This window comes from Protobothrops mucrosquamatus, unplaced genomic scaffold (assembly GCF_001527695.2).
Source record: "Protobothrops mucrosquamatus isolate PMUCROS unplaced genomic scaffold, P.Mucros_1.0 scaffold_87, whole genome shotgun sequence".
NCBI classification, from domain to species: Eukaryota; Metazoa; Chordata; class Lepidosauria; order Squamata; family Viperidae; genus Protobothrops; species Protobothrops mucrosquamatus.
The window spans coordinates 382,012-395,861 of NW_015386163.1; positions in this window are offsets into that span (position 1 = coordinate 382,012).

Consider the following 13,850-nt stretch of genomic DNA (forward strand, 5'->3'; position numbering starts at 1 on the left):
CTGAGCCCTGACAGCCCTGCAGCTCCAGCCATCTCTCGCTCAGGCTTGTGCGGTGCTGCCACCAGTTCAGCTCATTCCCCTCCCCTGCTCCCACTTTTCTAGGATGGTCGCGTACCACCTGCCAGGTGCCAATGTACCACAGGTGGTACCCGTACCACTGGTTGAAAAGCCCTGCTCTATAGGACTTGAAGCTCAGGAGCAGAAGGAGGTTAACAATGCTGTCCACATTTGAAAGATGCCAGGTTGGGGTAGCTGCTATGGGAGCAACTATCCTAAGGAGGTAAACTCAGAACTGAAACACCTTTTAACACTGTGTGTTTAAACTGATTAAAATCAGAGAGAAGGTTACTGCCCCTTAAAGTAATAAATTTCCATGAAATGTCCCATGCCAAGGGTGTTCTCATCATTCTGAGACAAGAGGAAGAATACATAATGGGTGATCCATTTCAACGGATATATATGTTCCACTTCTGAAAAATTCATGCCCTGTCTATTAGCAAGTTAAATTTCCTGATTGATTTCTGAACTGTCCAATTGATGTATGATGAGAAAAAGAAGAATAAGGAAAAAGGGAGATTTGCATTCCTCTTTCTCAGCTTCTATTCTTATCAGTAAGTTACTGCACATCATTTATAGTTCAAGGATACTTGCTCAAAAGACAAGTATCTACATTTATTTTGAACAAACTTTTGTTCTTTTTTTTTTGCCTCCAACCTGCATTATTTAACTAATTCCTTGTGAAAGGATCTGTTCTCTTGTCAGAAAGGTATTTTATTCTTGTTTTTAGAGTTTTAAGATATAAATGTTTAAAATACATGCACACGCACTCCGAAAGTTTGTCTAAAGTGTCGGGTTTTAGCTGTCAAGTGCTGAGTCTGACTCACCGGTGAGTCACAAACCAAGCCAAGCCGGAAGTGGGCCAAAGAGGGCTATCATCACTTTTAAATTGATTCTATAAGAAAATAGGAGATGCAGAGAGGGGGGGGGGAAGGAAACAGAAAAAGGAACAACATTCATTCATTATTTTGTTCAACCATTGCTTGAAAAACTCATGCAGCAAACACCATACTTTCTTCTAGTTTATTTCTGGAGTAAACTGACATAGGTTTTACTGAGAGAAAGAGCCCTTGCCTTAAATTCACATAATGAGCTTCACAGTCTAATCTACTGTAGAGTTCTGCTGTTCTTGCCGTAGGAGGCTTGGACAATTGGAATCTGATAAAGATGTTGGACAAGAATGAGAGACTAAGGTTCAAGTCTACGTTCAACTGTAGAAGACTACTGGGTGACTTTGGGCCTCACACTCTTATTTAGCCCAACCTATCTCACATGGTTGCTTTAAACAAGAGGAAGAAGTGTGATGAATGCTACTTTGAGTCCTAAATGAAAGATAAGACATGAATCAACTGAAGAAATAATAAGGAAACAAATATTGGAAAAATGGAGGAACTTGGTATTACATGGTCTAAGACAGTGGTGGCGAACCTATGGCACGCGTGCCAGAGGGAGCACTCGGAGCCCTCTCTGTGGGCACGCATGCCGTCGCCCCAGCCCCGCCTCCCCCCACAGCCCCCTCCCCAGCAGCCCCCCTGGAGTAGAGTCGCCCCCAGGCGCGACCTGCACAGAGCAGCGCAGCCAAGGACATAGCCAGGCAGCAGGGACAAGACTCCGCCCTCGTGCCTCATAGCGTGCAGATGATGCTGGGGGGTGTGGGCAGAGGGCATGGCTGCCATGATGCTGCAGGGCTGCCTGGGCGATCTGCTGTGGCGGGCCATGGAGGCGGTGCGTGGTCCTGCAGGTGGGCGGGACAGGGGCGGAGCAGGCAGGACGGGAGGCGGAGTGGGGGCAGGGGGCGGATTTTGGGCACTCGGTTTCTAAAAAGTTCGCCATCACTGGTCTAAGATATAAGCTGAGTAAGGTAAGGTAAAGGTGTCCCTGAAGGGTTTTACTCTGCTAGTCATAACCAACTTTGGGGGGCATTGTTCATCGCTGTTTCTGTAAGTCATTGAGCCAGCACTGCCCAAAGTTGATTCTGCAGTCATGCAACCAGCATGACATCATACCGCAGCATGGAGCTTATGGCGAAACACAGAATGCTGTTACTTTCCCAGCAAAGTGGTACCTAAGATGGGTAAATGCTATAAAATTCATCCAGAGTATATTAGTCCTCTTATATGCAAAGTTTTGCCTTATACCTTGCAAAGAAGAATTCCACCATACATAGTAAATAAAACTCCAGGTGAATGAGCAGGTTTCAGAAAAGACAGAGAAACTTAAGTTCAAAAAGCAAAGATATGATGGATAATGGAGAGAGCCAGATAATTTAAGGAATTTTGCCCTTGCTTCACTGACTACAGTAAAGCCTCTAATTATGTGGATGAAACTGCTACAGTTAAGCTAATACATATGCCAGAATGGGGGACTACAATGAACAAGAAGTACTGTAGACATGATTTTGGAGAAACATGGTACTTTAGAACAGGAAAGAAAATGAGAGATGGGTGTATATCAGGGGTGTCAAACTGCCGGCCCATGGGCTGGTTTCATCATACCGGAGCCGCGCCCACCCCACTGCCGGCAATGGCGAAAAAGCTCCGATACGTCGTGACTTTGACATGCCTGGTGTATATTGTTCCACTGTTTAATCTGTATAGCAAATATATCACAAGAATCACAGAATTAGAAGAGATGGCATAAAAACATTAAATTTTGGGGAAAACAAATAACCACTTTGTAAACTGAAAGTACCAGAAAGGGTTCATCAATCTTATTCCTTTTCTGCCTGTCAAAATTTTTTTGTCCACTTGTGGGTTTTGCACACAATTGATTATGTCTGCTTATTTTGGCTGCCTCACCCCTTTCCCCCCACTAAATGGAGGAGGGCTAGGATTATCAATCAAGAGTTGACAGTTATCTATGCAATCACAACTGATTATATCCACAATGGGGAAAAAACTTTTTGGACATGAGTGGCAGAGAAAAAAGGAACAGATTGATGATCCATTTTTTTTTAAATAAAGAAAAATCTGGCTGAATGTTAAATATTCAGTATTGCCAAAGAATATGCTTAGTGAACTTAGAGCAGCCAGCCAAGAACTAAAGATAGTTTTATTTTCTTGAGCTCAAAAATAAATCTAGCATGCTGTCTAGATGGGCAGCATGCTAGAAAATAGATTAATCCTAAGGAAGAAGTCAATCACAAACTTAGACAATCATGAAAGAAAATAATATTTTACTGACACCAAAGATCAGAATAGTTAACACAATGACCTCTTCAGTAATAACATATAGCTGGGAAATGTGATCATTGAGATAGAAGTGAAAAACAGCTTACAATTCCAAATTATCAATCTGAAAATGATTAAGAGTACCACAGACCTCAAAAACAAAACATCAACCAGTTTGATCCAAGACTGACTGGATGGTTGGTTTGATTTTGATCAAATACTGTAATCAGGTTTTGTTTTTTTCTTGAAGCAATAATCAGCAAGCAAATGTTCACTTAATACTGCTGTATGATACGGAAAATGGAAAAGAAAAAAAATAGTAAGCTGAAAAAGAGTGAACAACATAGACGATAATAGTTACCTTGCTCAATAGTAGTAACTGTGAGAGGGATCTCGGAGTCCTAGTGGACAATCACTTAAATATGAGCCAACAGTGTGCTGCAGCTGCCAAAAAAGCCAATACAGTGCTAGGCTGCATTAACAGAGGGATAGAATCAAGATCATGTGAAGTGTTAATACCACTTTACAATGACTTGGTAAGGCCACACCTGGATCCAGTTTTAGTCACCATGATGTAAAAATGATGTTGAGACTCTAGAAAGAGTACAGAGAAGAGCAACAAAGATGATTAGGGGACTGGAGGCTAAAACATATAAGGAACGGTTGCTGGAATTGGGTATGTCTAGTTTAATGAAGAGAAGGATGAGGGGGGACATGATAACAGTGTTCCAATATCCCAGGCGCTGTCACAAAGAAGAGGGAGTCAAAAGAGTTATTCTCCAAGATATCTTGGAGGACAACACAAAAAAGTAGTAGAGTTGGTTTTATTTTTACTTATACTTCTAAACATCAGAAACAAGACGCAAATGAGCAAAAGTACAATCAGCTTCCCACATCAGAAATAGCTCTCATAAAAAGTGCCATGCTACCATAAGCATCTGGATGGGCAATAAATAGGTTTAGTTTCATGCTATTTTCCACTGATACTTCATTGCAATAATGAGCATAGCTCTTTTTTTTTTTGCATTCTCCCTCTCTAGGAAGGGAGATTGAGCATTAATCTCACTTTAAAGTATTTAAACTTGTTTCAGTTAAAATGTGTTTAAATTATGAAGAGTGATGCAAGTTGCAATTCGGTTATTTGTTTACTTATTTATTATAGTTGTATAGCCNGTATAGCCACTCATCTCACATGAAAGTGACTCTGGGCAGCATAAAGGTTGTTATTTTTCTCATAGTCATGTCACAGAATAACCTAACTTTAGTTCCACAGCAACCATACTGAATGGTTCACAGGGTAAATTATCATTAAACAAGATTAACTCTTATAATCAATGTCTTAATATGTGAATTCACACATTGATCAAACTACCAGTTTATTGAACCAATCTTAAGGGTTTGGTTCACATTTAACACTAAGGCAAACTATAGTTAATAGACAACAATCACTGGGTTCACAAAGTCATAACAACACTGTAAGGCTTACTGTGGAAAATCATCAAAATCACTGCTAGCCAAGCAAAGGCAAAAATATAGCATCTTCACCTGCTAGGCTTCCACCATTGTTACAGAAAAGCTGGCAAGAAGGAGCTTGTGTTTGGAAATTTAACCAAAATTTTATAAAACTTCTTATGACAGCTTAAGAAACAAATAAGAGACATAATGAGTTTCCTTATGTAGAAATTGTAACTGCCACAGGAAACTAATATGTGTTTCCAGTTGCCAATACAAAGTCAGAGATACACAACAGGTTCTCACAACTATGGAAATGGCAGTTCAGCCTGCCAACTCATATTCATTTGACAAAAATCAGGATTTAATATATTTTAAGATAAAACCCAGGACCCTTTCTATCACTAAGCTGAGCGAAGTAACTGCCTTAAGCAACAGTTATTTGGCTCTATCGGACAATAAGGCTTGTGTGATCCAGTTTGTGCTGCACTATTTAAGTTCAACTCTTTGCTATTAAGTGAACAATACTGTCCCATCACTAGGGTCCAATTAAGATTTAAAGACCCAGCCAGTTGACTTCTATTGATGGAGAAAATCTATTCTCTCATGATCTTCAAAAACCTTGTAAAGTTTTGGCTGTTCCAGATGCTTTTTGAGATTTGATTGTCTATGGCTGATGGCATCAAGTGTGAATGTGTGATATCATTACATACAAATATGATGTAGCTCATTGTAGTATTCCTTTCTTGATCTGGCTATGTCACTATTGCTCCTGCAAACTGCCTTGAGACTGAAGTGGTTTATAAATTTCATAGACAAATAAATAAACTTTTAGGATTGCTTCAGGCAAGCAACATTGCTCAGACTCATCCTGATAAAACCATACATGAAAAAAAAAATCCCCATGCTTAAAATTGTGCCTTGTCTGAGAAGCACATTTAAGATTGTAGGAGATAGTGGTGAATGTGCCATGTCCTGGTGGAAGAGTCAGATGGGGTGGGATGTTGCTTTCTCCATTTGAAATAGGTAGAAAGCAGAGAGACAAAAGAAAAGCATCTGGCACAGAAACGTGGGACAATTTAGTAATAATCTGGTGCAGAAAAACTGAATTGATCATTGCCACCTAGATACAAGTGGAGATTGAGAGCTGTTTATATTCAGGATCTCATTTGAGTATAATCTGCCATAGGAACAACAATCTAGTGGTTAAGGCACCAGGCTAGAAACATGGAGACTTGTGAGTTCAAGTCCCGCCTTAGTAATAAAAGCCAGCTGGTGACTTTGGACCAATCACTTTCTCTCAGCCCAACCCACCTCACAGGGTTGTTGTTGTGGAGAAAATAGGAGGAAAAAAGAGCATTAAATATGTTTGCTACCTTGAGTTATTTATAAAAATAATAAAGGTGGAATATAAATTGATTAAATAAATCTCCATGAGAGCCTATTTCATGTGCATTGTACATTGCTTTAAATCAGGGCTTTTCAAACTTGGCCCGTTTATGACTTGTGGACTTCAACTCCCAGAATTCATCAGCCAGCATGCCTGGCGGAGGAATTCTGGGAGTTGAAGTCCACAAGTCAGAAAAGGACCAAGTTTGAAGACTCCTGCTTTAAATGGTGCCATAGAAAACCTTGCAAAAAAACCCTCACTTAGCCCTGACTTAATGTGGAAGACGAAAAGGACCTTGCCCTTTCAGCTTTAACCACTTAAAGGAAATGCATGTTTTTTTAAAAAATAAACTCAAGTAGTGTTTACCACAGTACCTTTGCTTGCTGGATTCATGGTGTGAACATTGTTAATTAACTGATTCCAGGAGCTGAAGGGGTTGGGATAGGATACTTGATCAATTAACTGTTATGGAATCCTTCAGCATGTAAAAAGAGTTACCTTCATTTAAGTCAGACATGTCAAACTCGCGACGTCATGTGACGTCGCACAACGTATCAGAGCTTTTTTGCCATTGCCGGCAATGGGGTGGGTGTGGTTTCCCAATGACGCCTCCGGCCCACAGTTTGACACCCCTGATTTAAGTGAACAGAGAACCTGGCAGGTGTCAAAGAAAGTGTCTGCAAATGCCATTTTATCTGCTCTGAACCACAATATTTGCTTTTGCCTTATCTGGCTCCTAGGTCAGAGTGCGGTCAACTAGGACTGGAAGTGGCCATCAATGGCCTAAGGCGGAGGCCTTTCTCCTCCTCTGCTATTGGGTCATTTTAGGGCAGTGGTTCTCAACCTTTTTAATGCCGCGACCCCAACCGGTCGTAAGTCGAGGACTAAACCGGTCATAAGTCGAGGACTAAACCGGTCGTAAGTCGAGGACTACCCAACCGGTCGTAAGTCGAGGACTTTCCCTGCCCGGGAGCGCCGTGCATGCGTGGTTCCGCCCCCTGCGCCGGCCGAGGCATAGCTGGCAAGCGGCAGAGACGGAGCAGGCCGACCACCAGCTGGCCCAGCCCAAGGGAGGTAAGGCACCCACTGGAAAAGGGGAAAAAAATGGCAGACAAAAAAAATGGCGGACAAAAAAATGGCGGACAGCCTTGCTTGGCGACCCCCATAAAATGGTCAATTGACCCCAAATGGGGTCCCGACCCACAGGTTGAGAACCACTGTTTTAGGGACTAAAGCAAGGATATTTTGCCTCCTCTGACAATAAGGCAGGCTGTCCCCTCACATTTCTGCTGTGCCTTCCAAATGTTATAGAGTCCATAACTCCCCCATGCCCTTATCAAAAACAAGGCCTTCCAAGTCTGAAAGACTGCCTTTCCCATGAATGACATGTAATAGAGCAAACATCTGCGGCAAGTAGGTGCACCAAAGAGCTTTGCTCCAGTTTGCAACACTGAGTAGAAGAAGCATTTTCCTGGTACAGAATATTAATTGATTCAGCACAAAACAACTCTGAAGTATGCCTGTAACTTGCCTTCCCTCTGTAAAAATAAATCTGTGCTGTATATTTAGTCTTCAGTTTTATAATCATCATATCTATCTGCAATATCTTACTCAAGAGCCAAGTGTAATTTACATACTGGTTCAAATCACTCCTCAGATTAAAACAAGTAGTATACAATCAGCACAAATTTAAAGAAAAGAAAAGAGGGCAGAGGCATAACTTCTCTGCCGGAAAAAAAATGAAATACAATTTGTTTTGGGCTTACTGAAACATGGTTTGATTTTGGCTTAGTGTGATGTGGTGACCTGACCCATAATGCCTAACATTTTATAATTCACAGCAAAATGGCTCGTTCAACACACCTTAGTTTTAAAAAGCATCTGGTTTAACATTGTGTGTAGTCTGTTTAAAATTAAGCCCTTAAGCCCCCAGCTTTAACAAAAAAAAAAAAAAAAAGTAAGACTATAAACAATGTTAAAATGCCTTTTTAAGTTTGCTGGATGTTTGCCTTTTATTTAGATAGAGAGCGAAGTTGCAACATATGCAGGAATGCTTTGAGATACAAATGACTGTGGAATAGAATGCTAGAAGAAGAAAAAACCCACTGTTAAAACATTTTAAAAGCATTAGCAACAATGCACCATACGTTGTTAGAATATCCGAACTATCTTACATGTACTTTCTTGATTGGACATTGATATTGGCCAATTTATTCACTTTTCTTTAATGCAGTCATTTTAGCATTCCACAGTATACTCCTCATTTGCATGCCTTAAACATCCAGTGCATTAAAGTGATTTCTAAATTTATTTCAGAGTTGTATTATTTGTGTATATGGGGGACTAGAAAGCTGGCAACTGCAAACCAACACGCTAGCAGAACATGAATTACTTAGAACTGCATTAAGAAAATACTCCATCTCTTATAGCAGCAAAGGTTTCGAACAAATGTTGTTGTTCAAACGCTGCACAAAACGGGCATGAAGCACTACATAACTTGCCACTGTAACTGAAATATTGTCCAATATTTAGGACAGGGAATCAAACATTAGCATTATGATTAAGAATTATGCAGTGCCAAATAAATGTTAGCATATCTATAAAATCTACACAAAACCTGGGGCAGGAGGAGTGGGAAATCTTACTTGCCAATACATACTTTGCTGGACATACTTCATTTATATAAAACATGTTCATATAAGTATGTATAAATTTCAAATAATTGTTGCATATAATCCCATCATCAGCTACTTAAAAACAGCTATGCTATAAATTTAGTTGCAAATTCTACACATCATTTTTTCCCCCTGAGGATTGTTGTTTGCTAATAACATTTTAAATACAAAATAGGGAAAGAATTTATACCAGACTCAATAAATTAATGTGCATGTTTTCAATTAAACTGCATTTCATGGACTGTAAGTTCATAAGTCCTATTCCACATGTTTGTGCCCCATCTCTTTAAAAAAATTAAAAGGAAAAGAAATTAGAAAAATCTTTAGCAACATGGTTTCTTTTTGAAATAAATGTGTGGTTCACTCTTCAAAATGTGTATTTTTCCAGGTTCCATATAAAATATATATATTTAAATTATATACACATATACACAAGCATGTGAGTATGTATGCTTCCACCAGAGAAATTTATTCTAGGAAACTTCCACCCATTCTGTTAATGTAATGGCACCTGAGAAGTAAGCAAAATATGAATGCTAATTCATTTTAAGCATGTTTCCTGAAAGCTTGTAGCTTCAGCCATATGTCCATAGCTGGGGATGGTAGGAACAAGTTTGGAGGTTAGAGGCCAAGCAATACTCTCAAAAAATAACTAAGTAGAAAAAGAGAGAAAAACTACAACTCAGCCATTCTAGTCCTTGCTGCTGTGATTTTATCACATTTTCTGCTCCAAGCATGGACTCTGATCATTTATTTTAAATGCTATTGATGTCTGTGGCATTTTGCTAATCACAAAGAGGAATTAGGGCGTTAGATGTTTTCCCAAGAAAGAAATTAATCAAAAGCCCATTGTAAAAAATCAGCAGAGATAACAGTCTGTGTCAGAAGGTTGGTAGCACCTTTTCTGACTAAGAAATACAGTATTATATATTAATAAAATTTGTTAGTCAGAAAAAGTGCTCCAGACTGTCATGCCTCTCCTCCTACAGTGATTTGTGTCAAGCATCTTTCAGTTCCAACAGTGTCCTACAATTCATACAAACACACACACACACACACACACACACATTATTACATACATTTGGAAGTACTAAGCTATCTTTTATTGAAATATATCCATTGGCCACTTATATCCATACTGGATTTTCTAACTTTCACTCCAGTGTGCTCCTAAACTTTTACTAGAGAGTCTTTCTTAAGTAGAAGGTGCCAGAAATTAAAACATGAGTGTTTGCTAGTGAAATAAAATTTAAAATGCAAATGAATTGTGAATTTCATTCATAAAGACCAGATTCTAGATATCATGATTATGGAAATGTTCTGCACGAAAGATATTTGAAGCAATAAAATCATCTCTCTCTGCTTTGTGTATCCAGTGTTGTAACTTGGGTTGGGCAAGGAATGGAGAAAGAGATGTGTGGTGGAACCAGTCTCCAGGTGAAAGATGCAATGTGATTTTGGGATCCTAAGCCTGGAGTAGAATCAAGGGGAGTCCTTGCTGGACCCAGTAAGAACAACTCCAGGTGATCACATGGTTTGGAAGACAGGGAGAAAGGAAACTGATAAGAATTAAGTAAATTGAGTGACCTGTCCAGTGAACAGCTGTAAGGAGAATCAGGTATGTGGTGGAAGTGTTACTAGAAGGTTGGAGGCTGTGAATTAGGCTAGATGGCCCATGTGATGTTTGGAAGGAACTTGGAACTGATGGAGTAGAAAGAAATAGAGAAGAGAGGTAAAGGATTGTGATAAGGCATAGTGATGGGTTGGGCTTCTCTCGTGGAAGGAAGATAGAAAATTTGAGGTCAATCCCTGCTTTTGGTCTCATCACATTGTCTTATGAAACAGACGGCTAGGCCACAGAAAGCCTTGGAATCTGTTGATGCTTTTGAATGCCAGGTCTGCCTGTAATAAATCTATCCTCAGCCACAATTTAACTGGCAAATAAAAGGATAGGCCTGGCTGAATGCTGCTCCCGAGGGAAAAGTGCCAAGATGCTTTAGGCAGTTAAAAGGGTATTGAATGGGAAATTTTATTATTTTATGCATTCATGGGATATTTTTTGGATTTCAATCTTATTTCCATAAGGAGAAGTTGTCAACTGTTTTGGTTTGGCTGAAGCAGCAGAGAATGCTAAATAAATAAACAAAAACCACTTATACTGACTAACGTTGCCATTCAAAACTTTTTTTCCAGTTCATCACATTTGAAAGAAGCTTAATTACTTTATGCAGTCAAGAAGATCAAGCAAGTAGAAATGTCCCTGAAATAAATAAACCTATGTGACTAGCAAAGATTGAATTTATCATAGGAACTGTGGGAGAAGAAAAAGGACATTGTATACAGGCTTTTTTCTTTAATGCAGGTTAAAAACGTCAAATTGGAGAAATCAAAACAGCTACCGTATATCTTGCATATTACTGCTCATACATACATAGCTTTGGCTATTAATACCTGAACTTGCTTCCTGCGTTTAGGCTATTGGGGGAAAAAAAATGCAACCTCGTTGCCATGGAAACAGAAAACTAAGCAGCACATCTGCTAGGGAGTCTCTGTGTATTGCATGTGTTGTTGACTCCTATGGTTTTTCAGATGGTGACTATTAAAACCTTACTACAAAAAGTACACGGATTACACCCCACCACAAAAAGTCAGGGTTTGTTAACAACCTATATGCTAATGGGCTCTATGGAGTAGATAAATCACAAAAAGGATTTAATTCTGGGATGGGGGGGGAGTGCAGGAGATACTTGCCTCAAAGTGTATCCTTGACTACTGAATTTTTAGTGAGAAATATGAATCTTTATCAGCTAAAATTCTGGGTCAGATGTAATTTCTTCCTTCCTTGTGCAGTAATGCATCAGACTGGCTATTCATTAAAATCATTTTTAAAAATGACATTCTGTAAGGCCTTTGAGGTAATTCAGACAAGAAGCACCACCAGGAGTGCCAGCTATATCTTTATTGTACATCAAGAGAATCTAGAAAGATTGAAAGTATTTTTCCTCTCCTTTTCTGTTATTCTCCTAGGTCAGTGGTGGAGAACCTATGGCACGGGTGCCAGAGGCGGCACTCAGAGCCCTCTCTGTGGGCACACGTGCCGTTGCCCCATCCTGGGCCTTCAGCTGGGTTTTATAAAACCTTTTCGCTTTACGCCTCCGCCGCCGTGTACAAAAAAAAGGTTCAATCAATCAGTCAATTTTAACTTCTCACGTGGAAAAAAAGATCTTGCAAAGTTGGAATTGATTGATTGAACTTTTTAGTCCCACCCAGTCTGCCGTTACCACTGCAGCCACACCCACCCAATGGGCCACACCCACCCAATGGGCCACACCCACCCGGCACCCAACGATGCATAAGTGGGTTTTGGGTTGCAGTTTGGGCGCTCGGTCTCTAAAAGGTTCGCCATCACTGTCCTAGGTAAACTAGGAGAGTCCCTTTTGAAATATTTCCAATGCCCGCTTTCAATCCTTACATGCTGGTTGTCCAATCTATGGCTCGCCCTCCTATCTCCCAAAGTCATTTCTTCATATCATTTGTAGATGACCAGAGACCAAGGGAGAGGTCAAACGTGTCATCAGTCATGAGTCCCTTCACGCCTACAAGAAGTCTAAGTCCAGTCCACCTTGAATTCCATTGACTCTTATCTACCATCAATTTGCTTGGACATTAATAGTTCAGATTCCTGTAGAGAGCTTAAGCTTGCAATAAAACTTCATACTCATTTGAATTTCCTGGATCTTCTGATTTCCCTGATGCTTGACATCATTATGTACACGGTAGATAACTCTGCCATCTTAACAAACGTCTTTGCATGAAGATTCCCCAGTGGCTTCAGAGCTTAAGTTTGGCAGGTGACGGCAGCCGAGAAGTTTTTGAAAAAGTAAAACCAACCCATCCACAATTCTCTGTTTTTCTCCTGTGTAGCGTCACACGGGCATTTTTAGTTGACATCAAAATCCAGTTTGGACAGCAATAACAGCTCTGACTAGCTTCTACTCTTCTATTTTATGAATCAGTTTCCCATTTCCCTACTTTATGTCTGATATCTAAATGTGCCTCAATTGTTAGCGCTATTCAACAATATGTGTAGCCAGCAAAGATTTTCTTTGAAACCCTTCACAGAAAGCTAATTCATGCCAGCAGTTTTTCTCTCATACTACATTATATAACTGCGTGCCTGAACAATGATTTAAAGCTCTTGTCTCTGCATATATCTCCAAAATACTTTCATTAGCTTGCACAATAAAAACCAACTGGCCTCTCTTGAATAAGGCAGGGATCGTGTGTCATGGACTTAGTAAAAATGGTTCTGTGGCATTATTTAACAGAATCAATAAAACTTGGGATTCTCTTTTTAGTTCCAGATCTTCCATCCCAATAATAAGAAACATCAGATTTCCAGGAAGTTGTCATCCAGTATCTCAATATTCAATAAGATTCCAGCAATCTCTCTGATAACCTATATATTCTCTGCACTAGAATGGTGAGAATTGACTTCTGTCCCTAGAGAAATATCTTGAATCTAATAAGCACCATCTGTCAGATAAAAGGAATATTAAGGCTCTTCATATCAATCCTTCTGAGAACAGTTCAAGATCCAAAAGATAAGATCTTGGGCTCTACATGGAAGCCATAAGCTATAGCATCAACGTTTGGAAGTCCTGAAGTCCGGAAGTCCTGAAGATGGACTTCCGGACCGCTCCCCCCCCCGCCGCAGGGAGACGGAACCGCGTAGATGGTTCCGTCCCAGGCGCCTGATGGACCCTGAGAGGTTCCTGACGGAGCTTGGGCCATATCCTGAGGATCTAGTTCACGACTCGGCGGAAAATCAGGCGGCGGCTTGGGAAGCAGCCGCTGCCGCGGCACTGGACCGAGTCGTGCCTTTGCGGCCTCTGACCCGGCGTAGGTCTCAACTGGCTCCTTGGTTTATGGAGGAGCTGAGAGAAATGAAACGCCGGAAAAGACGCCTAGAGAGCAGTTGGAGGACTAGCCGAACCGAATCCGACCGAGCACAGGTAAGGGTACATGTTAGATCCTACCTTGTGGCGATGAGGGTGGCGAGGTCTAATTACTATTCCACCCTCATTGCGTCATCGGATAACCGCC